Here is a 15,287-nt window from a genome sequence, read left to right as displayed (position 1 = left end):
TTTGACCCTCAGGAGCTACATGACTTGAGTGTGAGGGGTTCTCCAAAGGAAAATGGGTTGCTCTTTCCAGAAAAAATGGTTGTAGATGCCCAGTGAACAAAAGACATCCACTGTGGATCAACATGGGAAGCAGGGCTTCCCTGGTGGCGCAGTGGTTAAGAATCCGCCTGCCAATGCAGGGGACATGGGTTCGATCCCTGGTCCGGGAAGATCCCACATGCCGCGGAGCAACTAAGCCCGTGTGCCACAACTACTGAGCCTGTGCTCTAGAGCCTGCAAGCCGCAACTACTGAAGCCCGTACACCTAGAGCCTGTGCTCCGCAACAAGAGAAGCCACTGCAATGGGAAGCCCACGCACCGCAAGGAAGAGTAGCCCCCGCTCGCCGCAACTAGAGAAAGCCCGCATGCAGCAACAAAGACCCAACACAGCCAAAAATAAAAATAAAATAAATAAATTTATTAAAAAAAAACAAAAACAAAAAACATGGGAAGCAGAGCCCTGTAGGGAGGAGGCAGGAGCACCAGGCCCTATGAGCACAACCTGAGACCCCCATCTTTTCATCTGGGCTGGAGGTTGTTCTCAGTTTCCCCTGGGACCCACTCTGTTCCCTAGAGAATCTGCAGATCTTGCTGCGACACCAATGGCCACCAGGGGGCACTACTGCCCCCTAAACTACGGGAAGTTAAGGAGTTTCTTTGGTAGTCTTGTCCAGGTGTTGCTGGACACCAGATGCTCTGCAGGAAAACGCCCACCAGCTGCCTGTTTCCCATGACTTTCTTTTCTCTTTCTTTTCTTTCTTTCTTTCTTTTTTTTTTTTTTTTGGCCGCGCTGTGTGTGTCATGTGGGACCTTAGTTCCCTGACCAGGGATTGAACCCACGCCCCCTGCATTGGAAGCACAGAGTCTTGACCACTGGGCTGCCAGGGGGTCTCTCCCATGACTTTCGATGATAAAAATTAAATGTGTTGCTCATCAGCTACAAGCCCCCAAGCAGTTTCCTAAAACATAAATAGACACAGGAAAGCCCCTTTGAATACATACAGACTATTCCTTTAGAAAATGCTCCAAGCATCCCTCCCTGGACCAAACTTTTAGGATTTGGTGATACCCACCATTACTTTGTCCATCAGGACCGCCCCAGCCCCACATCTCCATGCAGTTTTCCAAACGTCTGCATGCCGCTGCACTGTTCTACCCATCATACTGGAGATATAATTCGAGACTTGACCCACACATTGCTTTGTTAGAAACGTATTGAGTTACGGGGATGGGACTGTAAATTTTCCTTTGTTGTTGTTAGCTGAAAAATGTACTGTATGTGTGTTTTATGAAGTTTGGGGACTCTGAAAGAACATGGTCCACCTTGGGGATTCTGAGCAGATATGACCATGTCCTGGGGGGTCCGAGGGGACACAGCTCACCCTGGCAGGGAGGGGGCCAGTCTGAGTAGACATGACCCTGCTCTGGGTGGGACTGAAGAGGGCATGGCCCCGCCCTGGGAGACCTGAGGGGCTGCAGCCTGATTCTAGGAGACATGGTGGAAGTTTGGACATTAAAAACCAATGGGTCGTCCACTGGGAAGATGTCGACCAGGGGACCACTCTGGGTTCTGCCCACATTATTGCTCTTGGAGGGGGGAGGGGGTTGGGAGATTGTGATCCACTCAACAGCCGCTCACCAGTCTCCTTTGTTGGCCAGGGGTCAGTGAGCCTGTTTCTCCTCCTGCTCCCACTAACCTTGTCACCCACCCCAAGGAGCCACGCAGATATTAGAAAAATAATAATAACAATCACAGGATTGCTTTGAAGGTCTGCTAGGATCTTGATCTTCAGAAAGATCAAATATCAAGACTCTTTCTTCCATGTCATTGCTGTGTATCTCTGACCCAGAAGTATTTGGCCCATCTGATCTAATTTATGTAACCATCTCAGGAATACAAGCAAGGCTTTGCATTCATGGTGAGTGTTTATATCTGAATATTCACTTTCAAATATAGAAAGCCTTCTGGATGTAACTTGGAATAGAAAGCTCCATATGTGGTTTATAAGTTGGCATTCTCCCAGTCAAGTTGAAGGAGAAATGTACAGTTTTTTTCCACCATGGTTATTCTGCAAGTAAATTGCCACCATAATTAACAATGATTGTGATGGCCATGAAATCTGTATTCAGAAATAATTATTCTGAATGTTCAAATAGTGCTGTAAGTAGAGAATGGATTTTAGTTTCTGCAGAAAAAGTAATACTATTTAAATCCTGCAGTTATTTTGTAAGCAGCTGTCCCAGTTCTACTGGTGCATAGCAAACTGTCCCAAACTTTGTGGTGTGAAATAGCAACAAGCCAGGAGGGCTGTGAATCTGCTCAAGGTGGCACATGTGAGGGGGCAAAGGTAGGACCGGGACCATGACCAGGACATCTCAGGAGATGGTACTGAGCTGCCCACTCCCCCTCGAGTGACCACCCTCTCAGGTGACCAGGCTTGGACACTGCCCCCCAGGATTGCCCTGGGCCCCCAGGGAAACCTGTGTTTCCAGATGCTGGGGGTCTTCTGGGGATGAAGGTGGGAGGCCTTAACCAAAGATTGCTCAGAGTGGGGGGAAGGTGACGGGGCCACTCACCCATGCTGGGTGGGAGGGAGCCTGCCAATCAGGGCCTCTGTCCCACCGGGTTTGACCATGTGAAGGACTAGCTTGGGTTTGGGGAGCCAGAGCAGGGGCTTGGGGATCCCCACTTTGAAGATGGAGTCCCCACTTTCTAATTCTGGACCTCCTCTGCCAGGGCAGCCCCCAGCGATCTCCACACGTGCACGGTCTGAGCCCCCGTCGCCTGCCCTTTATTCATCTTTCCAGGTGGATCTCTCCTTCTGACGGTCCATCCCCCAGTAATGTCCCCAAATGCCCAACTATGAGTTTCTACCACAGACTCTCCCATCATTCTCTGCAGATGTCCCCCTGGGCCCCTTCATCTCCCCAGGTGCACATCTCAACCACGCCCCCTGCACATGCTCCCTTAGGATCGGGGAGGCTGTGTGTTCATCTTTAACCTGCTGGGGAGAGAACCGGCAGGGCCCCGGAAGGAGCGGCGCTCTGCACCGTCAGCCCTCCAGCCTCAGCAGAGCTCCAGGGTCTTCACCTACGGATTGCTTGACCCGGGCTCTGGCCTGCTGATGGGGTGGGGAGCTCCTCCTGGGCCTGGGTGCCTGTGACACAACCCTGACCCCTGGGAAAGCCCTGGGGCCACCTCCTCTCTCCTTTCTTGCCCCACCCCAATCTGCAGGCCTGGCCCAGCCTCAGCCAGACCGGATGAGAACCAGCATCCCTGGGTGCTTCCCAGGCCCCCTGGATCCATGAACAATGGGTTGGTGGAGCTGAGTTACAGGTCCCTACTTGGCCCCCACCTCCGCTCCAGGCATAAGCCAGAGCGACCAGCCAATCCATGGGGCTACCTTGGGGCTGCTCTGGCTGCTGCTGGTGGGTCAGTGGGATTGGGGGCTCTGGAAAAGGGTCAGCTGTGTTGGGTGGACCCCAGCCCTTAGCAGACACCCCCTCCCCTTAGTCCTGCAGATCCAAGTGACCTGGAGCGAGGAGCTCAGAGGTGAGGCTGGACATGCTTCCCAACTTGGTGAGGGGACAGGACTGGGGGGCAGGTAGGGAGAGTCCTAGGGGTCTGAGAGGACATGGCCTCCCCTGGAGACCTGTGGGGACCTGACCCTGACCTTGGAGACTGAAGGGACATGGCCCAATCCGGGGGGGTGCGCGGTGCTGGAGGGACACGGCCCCGCCCTGGCGGGCCTGGGGGAGCCTCAGTGGTCTCGTTGTCCCCAGCCTCTCTCCTGTGCCCCTACGGGCTGGAGCACGGGGACGAAGCCCTTCCTGCTGAGGGTGACGGCTTCTTGGAGGAGCTGCAGCGGCAGGAGCCCTTTACACTCTTTGAGTTCCCACTCAGGACGGCCTGTGTGAGTGCCCTGACCCCTGACCAGAGGTCCCTGGGCCCCATCTTCACCCTGACCCCACCCCTGCCTCATCCTGTCTGTATCTGCTCCTTGTTCCTTCTGGGTCCTGGGTCCCGTCCCCCGTCTGATCCCTGACCTGATGACACCCTTCTGCCTGTCTCTTCCTTCCCCACTTCCCCCAGGTCTGCACCAATGGGCTGGTGTCCTTCGGGGAGCCTGTGGCCCTGTTCACGCCTGAGGCATTTCCCCTGGAGATGGGCCAGGCCTTTGCAGCCCCGTTCTGGGTGGGTGGGTCCACATCGAGCAGGGGCCACGTGTAGTACCGGCAGAGCCGCCGTTCTGAACTGCTGCAGCGGGCGGCCCAAGACCTGGCCTATGCCTCCCTCGTGGCCCTCCCACCCCGCACGCCCTGCTCGTGGCCACCTGGGACCAAGTTCTCTTTTGGGGGACACTTGGCCCCCAGGTGAGGAAGGGGGTGGGGGAGGACACAGGCTGGGGTTCTCTGGCCCAGGCCCCGGGAGGAAGGGTCTGCTTCCTGGGCAAGTGGGAGACACCATGAGGGAGAGAGTCAGAGACAGAGGGAAAGAGCGAGAGATAAAAACAGGAGGGAGATGGGAGAGATGGAGAGACAGAGGGGAAACTGCAGGGAGGGAGAGAAAATGGGTGACATAGAGGGAAAGACGCAGACTGGGAGAGAGATGGAGAAGGAAAGACAGATAGCAAGAGGAGTGAGACCATCAGTCGGAGAGAGACAGAGCAAAAGAGGAAGAAAAGGATAGATGGGGGACGGGGCGGGGATTGGGAGGGTGGAGGCAGAAAAGGAGAAATAGAAAATAGAGACGGAGGGGAAGCGGGAGGGAGGCTGACACCCCTCCAACCCCTTTCTTCGTTACACAGCCCAGACTCTGGCTCCCACTCCCTGGTTCCCGGACTCCAGCCACTGGTTCACCTCACTGGCCATCCAACCTACTAACCCCCTGACCCTGCTGCTTCCTCCTCATCCCTTTCCTTCTCAGATGTCAGGTTCCCTCCTGTGCCCTCCCTCCCACGCACCAAGCAAACCCCGCGTCAGAAGGCTCCCCTCTCCTCTTGCAGTCACCCCTAGGCAGCTTAACACCTCTGGGCCACCTTCTTACCTGGAATCATGAACTTGAAGGGCCATCTCACCAGCCCCCCACTGCCTTTACTGGCCCCCTCTCCCCTCAGACCACATCACCTCACTCTCAGCTGTGATGATCTCGCTTCCTATTTCACTGGGAAACGTGGGCAGAAACCCTCTGTGAGCCCCTCTGCCCGAGCCCCTCTGCCTTCCAGGCTGTGGTGATGGGAGATGGTCTGTGCTCCTGGCTAAGCCCCACTCCGTGACTGTTCCTGGATCTCAGCCGGAGATTGCTCCTGATCTCGCTCTCCTGCATCCGTGGTTCTCAAAGGGGGCCTAGACCAGCAGCATCATCTGGAAACTTGTTTGAAGTGGAAATTCTTGGGTCCCACCCCAGACCACCACTCTGGGTGGGCCCAGCAGTCTGTTTTAACCAGCCCCTCGGGGACTCTGACGCTTGGGCCCCACTGATTTAATCCCACGATATCAGTTTGCCTCTTTTTACTGGCTCCTTCTCACCACATTCCAACAGGCTCCGATTTGTCCCATCTTAAGAAACCTCCCTCGGTCCCTCCTCCCCGCCAGCTCTTGCCCCCTTTCTTAGACACCCTATATAGCAAAGGCCCACCAGAGTTGTCTGTGCTCGCTGCCTCCAGGCGCTGTCTTTCCATTCTCTTGAACCTTCTCTGGTCAGGCTTTTGTCCCCCTTCAACTTCATGCCTCCCAAACCATTCTTTTTTTTTTTTTTTTAATTAATTAATTAATTTAAATTTATTTTATTTTTGGCTGCATTGGGTTTTCGTTGCTGCTCGCGGGCTTTTCTCTGGTTGAGGCGAGCGGGGACCACTCTTCGTTGCGGTGCGCAGGCTTCTCATTGCCATGGCTTCTCTTGTTGCGGAGCACAGGCTCTAGGCGCGTGGGTTTCAGTAGTTGTGGCGCATGGGCTTAGTTGCTCCGTGGCATGTGGGATCTTCCCGGACCTGGGCTCGAACCGGTGTCCCCTGCATTGGCAGGCGGATTCTTAACCACTGCGCCACCAGGGAAGCCCCCAAACCACTCTTTCTAAAAAATCTGTCTATCTACCAATCTATCTATCTATCTCTCCACCTATCTATTTTCTGGCCTCGTAGTGAGGGTTGCAGGATCCTAGTTCCCTGACCAGGGATCGAACCCAGGCCCCTGCAGTGAAAGCACTGAGTCCGAACCACTGGACCACCAGGGAACGCCCTCTCCCAAACCACCCTTGATGAGCACGGCCCCCCGCATCCTGTCGAGTAGTCAATCCTCCATCCATGTCCTGCTTGACCATCAGCGGCTTTAGGCACCGCCCAATACCTCTCTCCTCCCTGAAGCACTTTTTTCCCTGCTTGTAAGACCCCAGGCTTCTAGTTTTCCTCCCATCTCTCCAGCTGGGCCACCTCATCAGCTGTCACCCTAAACGCTGAGTGCCCACGGGCTCCGCCCACCCTGTTCTCACCCCCATCTTCACCCACTCCCTTGGGCATCTCTTCCACATTTTCTGCTGTAAATACCCCCATCTACATCCCCTTCCCCCTTCAAGAGTGTCACCATAACCTGAGCCTCGCCTGACACATGCATTTCTATCTCAAGTGTCTCCCACCGAGAGCCTCCCCCATAGTGTAACCGTGCCAAGACCCCTGAACCCAGCGCTGTATCCTGTCCCACAGGTGAATGAGCGTCTGCTTCCTCTGCCCCTCTACATCCCCGAGGCTGGGCTTGTGGTCCATGCACGGGACTCAGCCACCCGCCTGGCCATGGACACCGGCCTCGAACTGTGGATCCAGCGTGGGCATCTGGAGCTTGTGGAACCAGAAGCTGAGGTCACTGTCACCAAGGGCCTGTGTGGGCCCGAGGCCCTGACCCCTCTGGGAACGCCCCAGTTGGAGCCTGGGTCATTCCAGGCCAGCTGGCAGGAGGCAGGGTCCTGCAGCTCAGAATGGCCCAGCTGCCCAGTCCACCTGAGGGCCAGGTATGCAGGTCCCAAGGCCTGTGGGCAGCTCTCAGAGCTGACGGGCCCCTGGCAGCCTGTGTCTGGACCCTCCCTGTGGGCCCATTCGTGGACAGCTGTGTGGAGGAGCTACGTTCAGACAACGGGAGCCTGGCTGTCTCCTGTCAGGCACTGGCTGCCGTCACCCGGGCCTGTCAAACTATTGACATCCCCGTGGGCACCTGGCGTGGTCCTGACTTCTGTGGTGAGCTGGAGACAGATGGTAAAGAGAAGGGTGGGAGCTGGGCCCAAGAACATTGTGTACAGTTGCACAGGCTGTGAACTGCACAAAAATATCTGGCCCTGTTCTGGGGTCTGAGAGGATACAGCCCTACCGTGTGTGTGTGTGTGTGTGTGTGTGTGTGTGTGTGTCTGAGATTGTCTTGAACTCAAAGCTTGATACTGATCTCTTTTGTTCTCTCTCTCTGCTTGCTCCAGAACAATTCTGCCCTGAAAACAGCCACTGGGAGACATGTGCCGATATCTACGGGGCCAGCTGCCCACACGAGGAGGTGCCTCTGACCTGCCACAGGCCGTGCCGTGAGGGCTGCGTGTGCAACGCTGGCTACGTGTTCACTGGTGGGGCTTGCGTGCACCCGGCCCCCTGTGGCTGTCCCGGCAGGGCCATATCCTGTCCCTGGGGGCTCAAGAGCTGAGCCCCCACTGCCGTGAGCCGCGTGAGGGTGAGAGCCTGGGAGGCCCCCTCGCTGTAGCCCCCTGGCTCGCGGAGATGGGGCCGCATGTCTCCTGCGTGCTGGGGCCTGGCGCTGCGGAGTCCCGAGAGGCAGCACCTGGGTGTCAGGTGACCCCCATTACCGCACCTTTGATGGGGCCACCTTCACAACCCAGGGGGTCTGGCACTATGTGCTAAGCTGCGCCTGCCCAGTTGGCCGGGGGCACCGGCGTTCACGGCGTGGGTGGAGAATGACCACCTAAGCCCCACAGCCAGCGTGACAGGGGCACGGCGGATCGAGGTGCGTGCCCACAGGGTGAAGGTGATGACGGAGGCTCAGACGCCCGGGAGGGTCCAGGTAAGCTGGGGCAGGGGCTAGGGCCAGACGTCCAAGGGGGGCAGCAACCCCCCTGGGGAGCCCATCCCAAGGGTCCTGAGGGAGTCAGGGCCCACCCGGGGGTGTCTGACATGGACATGGCCCCATCTGTGTTTCCAGGTTAATGGGACCCAGGCCCACCTGCCCTTGCCCCTGGCCGGAGGCCCTGTGCGTGTGTACTTCAGTGGTTCCGGGGCGGTGCTGCAGACCGAGACTGGCCTCCTAGTCGCCTATGACTGGTTCAACCACCTATGTGTCATCGTGCCCGAGACCTATGCTGGTGCCCTCTGGGTGGGGACTTCAGTGGGGACCCCCGGGATGGCTTCTGTGGCCCCGATGACTCCCTGCTGCCCGACACAGAGGTCTTTTTGCACTCAGCTGCAAGGACCGGGGCTCCCCAGCTGGCTGCTCCATCACGTGCCACGCCCCTCTGTGCCCGCACGACAGGGAGGGCCAGTACAGTCCCTGGCCTTCTGGGGGCTGCTGAGGGCCACAGAGGGCCCTTCCAGGCCTGCGACGAGCCAGCCAAGGCCCAAGTCCCCATGCAGACCCATGTCCACGACCTCTGTGCCACCGGGGGTTCGAGGGAGATCTTGTGTACCGTGCTGGGGAGTTATGCCCAGTGGTGCCAGCAGCGTGGCATCCCCATGCAGCCCCGGAGACACCTGGTAGTCTGTGGTGAGTGACCACTGTACTGGTTTTCAGGGCATGGGCACTGCCTTCCTCTCCATGCCAGCCGGGAGTCTTCTGCTTGCTAGCTACAGAAAACCAATCAGCTCCTTTTGTTGGCTTATTGTAATTGATGATGTAAGAGTAGCTACTTCAGGCCTGGCTCAATCTGGAGTTCAAACAGTGTCATCAGCCCTGGTTTCCTGCTTCCTGCCATGTTGGCCCTTGTCCGGACAGGCTCACCCAGAGAAGAGTAGCTCCAGACCTGCAGGCACTCAGGTTTCAGCCCAGCAGGAAAGAGAAACCCTCAGGCGGGAAGCCCCAGCATAATTTCACTGTGTCTCAGTGGCTGTGACTGGCTCCTTCTTGAACCAATCACTGGCCAGGCTCAGGGATGTGGGGTGGGATGATTCCCCAGTTGGCTTCTGCCTGACTCCAGGCTCTGCCCCGGCGGAGGTTGCCTGGGCAGAAGCTGGGGTGATGTTAGCAGTGGACAGTGGGTGCTGGCTGGTACCCCAAGGACAAACATACACTCTTCTCCCCATCCTTGCCCTGCTGCCGAGCCACCTTTGTCAGGATCATTAAGCAGTCTTTCAAATATTTTTGATGAAGACTCACAGTACAAAATACAATTAGTTTGGGGACCCAATTGTATTCATTTTCTATTGCTGCTGTAGCAAATTTCCACAAACTCTGTAGCTTAAAACAACAAAAAGTTATGACATTACAATTCCATAGGTCAGAGATCTGACACAGTTCTCATCAGGCTAAAATCAAGGTGTCTGCAGGGCTGTGGGCCTTTCTGGAGGCTCTAGGGGAGTCATTTTCTCACTCATTCAGATTATTGCTGAATTCAATTCCTGGTGGTTGTAGGACTGAGGTTTCCATTTCTGTGCTGGCTGTAAGCTGAGGTCTGTTCTCAGCTTCTAGAGGCCTCCCACATCCCTTGGCTTGTGGCCCCTTCCTCTGTCTTCAAAGCCACTAACAGCAGGCCCAGTCCCTCTCATGCTTCAAATCTCTCCTGCCTCTTTCTAACACTTCTGCCTCCATCATCCACTGTCAAGAGCTCATGTGATTACATTGGGCCCATCTGGATAATCCAGGATAACCTCCCTCATCTCAAGGTTCATAACTTAATCATATCTGCAAAGTTCCTTTTGCCATGTGATGTAACAGGTTCACAGGATCCAAGGATTAGACCAATATTTGGCCACACCAATATGTACATACACATAATAGAAAGTGTCACCAAATAGTTGACACTCAAATACTTTTTCTTTTTTTTTAAATGAATTTATTTATTCATTTATTTATTTTTGGCTGCGTTGGGTCTTCATTGCTACATGTGGGCTTTCTCTAGTTGTGGCAAGTGGGGGCTACTCTTCATTGCGGTGCACGGGCTTCTCATTGCAGTGGCTTCTCTTGTTGCGGAGCATGGGCTCTAGGTGCGTGGGCTCAGTAGCTGTGGCTCTCAGGCTCTAGAGCGCTGGCTCAGTAGTTGTGGCACACGGGCTTTCTTGCTCCATGGCATGTGGGATCTTCCTGGACCAGGGATCGCACCCGTGTCCCTGCACTGGCAGGCGGATTCTTAACCACTGCGCCGCCAGGGAAGTCCTCAAATACTTTCCATTCTCTTTTTTTCTATTTTATTTTTTAAAAGCAGGGATTGCCCAATATACCTGTACAGCCTTTAGGTTTGAGAACACAGATCCCAAAGTCAGCCGGCCCTGGTTAGAATTTGATCAGCACCGCTTCCTAGCTGGGTGCTCTTGGGAAAGTCACTTAACCTCTCTCTGTGCTTCAGTTTCCCCTTTAACAAAAACAAATGATGCCAATAGTACCTTGCTTGTGGGGTTGTTGTGAGAATCCAATAGATTAATAGTTCCTGGCAATACAGTGAATGCTGTCAAGTATTAGCTGTCATTATTCGATTGATTTATACTCTTCACCTTAGGGAAAGACACTGAACTGATGTCACTCTGCCCTCAGATCAGAGCTACAGGGCTCTGCACCCCGGGGCCCTGTTGGTGACAGATGTTGTTCCAGAGCCCTGAGTCACCCCGTCCTGGGGGGAAGTAAGAGTCAGCCTTGCCCAGACCCTCCCCAGTTCAGCAGGCAGCTGAGGGGTGGCCTGAGCCACCTTCTTACCCCTTTCACAGATGAGACACTGAGGCACAGATGTGAGGGGTCTGGCTCAAGGCCACACAGCTAGAGAGTGGGTTGGAGGCACTCTGGACCAGGCCTTGCCCTGGGCGATGCTGGGGACACAGCAATGACTGACAATGTCCCTGGCTCTGTCCAGTGGAGCCCACACTCCACTGGCGTAGACAGCTGTGCTCAGACAGCAACAACCCAGGGCGGTCGGGGCTGTGATGGGGGAAGCGCAGGGAGAGTCACTGGGGCTCAATGAGGGACACTTCGGGTTCTGTGGGAGCCCTTGGGAGGGGTCCAGGCCAGCCTGGGGGGTAAGGGGAAGTTTCCAGAGGAGGGGACATCTGAACTGAGGCCTGAATGACCTCAGTCATCCCTGGAGAGGGATGAGGCTGCACATGGGCCAGGGCTGGGCCCACAGGGCATTGAATGACAGACATGGAGTGAGGGCTTTATCCTGATGGCCTGGGACCCGCTAACTCATGGGACCCAGGGACTCCCCTCCCCCACCCCAGTCCCATGCACCTCTCAGGAGTGAGTTCAGTGTCCCTCAAACAAAACCCCTTTTTGTCTAAAGGAATTAGCCCATTGCATGTTCCAAAGGCCAGCAGAAGGGACTGGCGGGGGGGCGGGGGGAAGGTGGGGGTTCTGCCCTCCCTGTCCTGCCCCTCTGTACCAGGGTTCTTGGCCTTCCCCAATCAAGAGAAATTGACTAGAGGCCATACAAGAAATTCAGGCAAGGCTTTATTGGGGCCCCTGCTGCAGCAGGGGGGAGCGAGAACAGACAACAGGCTCCCTTGCTTGCTCGCTCCCTGAGCAGGGGGGCAAGCTTGTTCCTTATATGGGGTGAGGGTAGGGGTGTGTCCAGGGGTCGGGCGGGAGGGGTGGCTTAGGTGTTTTGCCCGCCCCTTAGGTGGTGTTGTGTGCAGGGGGCATGTGCAGTACCTGCTTTTGCTCCCGACACCCTGTTTTTGCTCCAGGCTCTTCAAAAGTGGCAGTTGGGTTTTTTGGTCTCTTTGTATCTTTTGGATCCAGAATTTGCCCCAACTGTGCATGCACGCAGTTATTTCAGTCCCATACTATTTCTTTGTATTTTATTGCTCGAGGAGAGGTGTGTCCAGGTGCAGGCATTGCAGCACTGCAGCAAAGGATCCCAGGTCCCAGTCTGTCTCACCTCCTCCCAAAGCCAGGGACAAGTCCTGAAGTCATTACTCACTTCACAGTAACCAAACCTAATGTTAATTGAACAACTACTACGTGCCAAGCAGTGTTTTTGGCTAGGGACTCAGTAGTGAGCAAAACAGGCATAACCCTGCCCTAAAGGGGCTGACATTCCAGTGGAGAAGACAGGAGAGGGCAGATAGGTACACAGATGAAAGAGGGTGCCAGCAAAATGAGGCAGGGTGGGGCTGGGGAATGCTGGGGAAGAGGCATGCAGTATGAAATATTGGGGTCAAGGGTGGCCAGCGTGTGGGGAAGTGCCATGGGAGTGAAGGGAGGGGGCCACATTGATTGAGGGAGGACATTTCAAGTATTGGGAACCCAGGGAAAAGGCCCAGGGAGGGTGCAGGCACTTCCCCTGCCCCAGGGCTCTGGGCACCCAAATCAAGATGAACTTTTAGCTGAAAAACTCCCCTGTCCCACTCCAGAGCATTTCTCTTTTCTTGACTTCCTTTATTAAATTCTGAGACTGGGAGACACTCCTCCTAACACACACACACACACACACACACACCCCTTCTCAGCAATCTCTGTCTTTCCCCTGATTCTTGAAACCCCCAAAGACAGGGTTGGGGTCTGTCTTTAGGGATGGGGTGTGTCTTGGTCACCCCTGTGTCACCAGCAACCTGGCATGATGCCTTTAAAATATAAATCTGATCTCATCAGACTTCTGATAAAACCATCCATGGTTCTGGGGCTTCCCTGGTGGCACAGTGGTTAAGAATCTGCCTGCCAATGCAGGGAACATGGGTTCGATTCCTGGTCTGGGAAGATCCCGCATGCTGCGGAGCAACTAAGCCCGCGAGCCACAACTACTGAGGCCCGCGCGCCTAGAGCCCGTGCTCTGCAACAAGAGAGGCCACCGCAGTGAGAAGCCCGCGCACCCCAACGAAGAGTAACCCCCGCTTGCCGCATCTAGAGAAAGCCCGCGTGCAGCAATGAAGACCCAATTCAGCCAAAAATAAAAAATGAATAAATTAAAAAAAAACACCGGGGGCTTCCCTGGTGGCGCAGTGGTTGAGAATCTGCCTGCCAATGCAGGGGACACGGGTTCGAGCCCTGGTCTGGAAAGATCCCACATGCCACGGAGCAACTAGGCCCATGAGCCACAATTACTGAGCCTGCGCGTCTGAAGCCTGTGCTCTGCAACAACAGTGGCCGCCATAGTGAGAGGCCCGCGCACCGCAAGTGGCCCCCGCTTGCCACAACTAGAGAAAGCCCTCGCACAGAAACGAAGACCCAACACAGCCAAAAATAAATTAAAAAAAAAAAAAAAAGGATGAATTATAAAAAAAAAAAACAAACCCATCCATGGTTCTGCATTGCTCTTGGAATGAAATTTAACCTTCACACATCCTCCTAAGAGACCCCCACGTGCTGCCTGTCCTTGCTCACCCCCACCCCCAACACTTCACCTCCTACACTCCCTCTCCCTCTAGCTCACTCGGCTCCAGCCCCACTGGCTTCTCTGCTGTTCCTGCAACATGTCCGTCTCCTCCCCACCTCAGGGCCTTTGCATCAGCCAGGAGGCAGTGCTGGCTCCTGCAGGACCCCCAGGGGCCCTTTGCCTCTTGTCCCAGCGAAACCAACCCAGATGCATACATACTCAGTGGTATCTGTGATCTGTGTCTTGCTGGGGCAGTGACCGCATCCTCTGCTTGGCCCTGCAGAAGTACACCGCAGTCTGCCAGGGTGCAAATGTCACCATTGGACCCTGGAGGAATTCTTCCTTCTGTGGTGAGTCATGGTTGAGTAGGGCAGGAACTCATCGCAAGCTCTAGATGGCCACGCCCACTGTTAACAGACCGAAACACTTCTGTACTCCTGAGGGCCCCCAACTTCTTCTCACGTTCCAAAACCTGGTATAGCAAGGGCTTCCAGACTCTTCCCAGGTTCCAGCTGGACGCGTGCTAATTGGTTTGGAGCAATTCTATTTGACTGCTGTATATTTTAATTCCACCCCTGGGCTGACTCTGTGAGTCCTTGTGCTATTCCCTGCCTCCCTGTCAAGGGGACTAGAGGGTCCTTTTCTACCCTCAGAGAGCCTGACCTGAGGTGTCCACCTTTCTAATTCCCGGAGATGCCAGCAATCCCCAAAACTGCTCATACTTCCTGAGCATCTATACTGTCCCAGGCACGGGGCTGAGGGCTTCATGTACTTCTTGCTGTCCCCTCCTCAGAAACACCCCATGAGTGACAGACAATGACTTTTTAAACCCACATTTTACAGCTGGAAAAACTGAGGCTCATAGAGTTAAAGTCACTTGTCCACAGCTAATAAAGGACATCGTTAGACTGGAGCCCAAGACTTTCTTTCTCCAGGGATGGAAGAAGTTTTATTATAGCAACATCCTGCAATTCTTTCTTTCTTATTTAATTCGTTAGCATAGAAAATTTCAAACACAAACAAAAGTAGAGAGAATAGTATCGTGGAGGTTCTTGTACCCAACAGGCCGCTTAACAATGGCCAAGTTGTGGCCAACTTTGTTTGACCCACCACACTCCTCACCTTATTATTCACTTTTTGTAAAGCAAGTCCCAGACCTCATGGAAGCCTATAAATCAGCATGATTCTCTAACAGATAGGGCTTAAAAAAAAGGCATGATTTGCTCACACCTAACAAAATGAACAAGAATTCCCTGATATGAAAAACTGAGTCCATATTCATATCTTTCTGATTGTCCCCCAAATATCCTGCCCTCCTCCCCTGCACCACAATTTTTCCTGACTCCCTAATGCTTGGATATCAGAGGTTCGAACATTAGGGATGCAATAGGGACAAGGCATGTTCTCTGTGGGGCACCACTCCCTCGCCCAACCCAAAGGCACCAAAAGTCTTCATGGGACCATCAGGGGATCAGGACGTCCCTAAAACCATGCCCTGTCCCCATGATGTTAGATCCAGATGTGACTCTCTGGTACCATGCACTAGGGAGCCCTTCAAAGCTTTGGAGTCGGGGAGAGAGGGCTGGGATAGTGCCACCTGGAGAGGGAAGGATAGGCTAGGGGCTGTTTCTAGAATAACAATAGGTCACGTTTATCATGGGCTCATGATGTGCCAGGTGCTGTCCCAAACCCATAGTTTATTTTAACTTGCTTAGTCCTCAAAACAAGTCTGAGGCCAGTACTAAAGAGTCCA

Source organism: Balaenoptera musculus, chromosome 19 (assembly GCF_009873245.2).
Source record: "Balaenoptera musculus isolate JJ_BM4_2016_0621 chromosome 19, mBalMus1.pri.v3, whole genome shotgun sequence".
In the NCBI taxonomy this organism is placed as follows: Eukaryota; Metazoa; Chordata; class Mammalia; order Artiodactyla; family Balaenopteridae; genus Balaenoptera; species Balaenoptera musculus.
Note: the sequence above shows the minus strand (reverse complement) of the source record.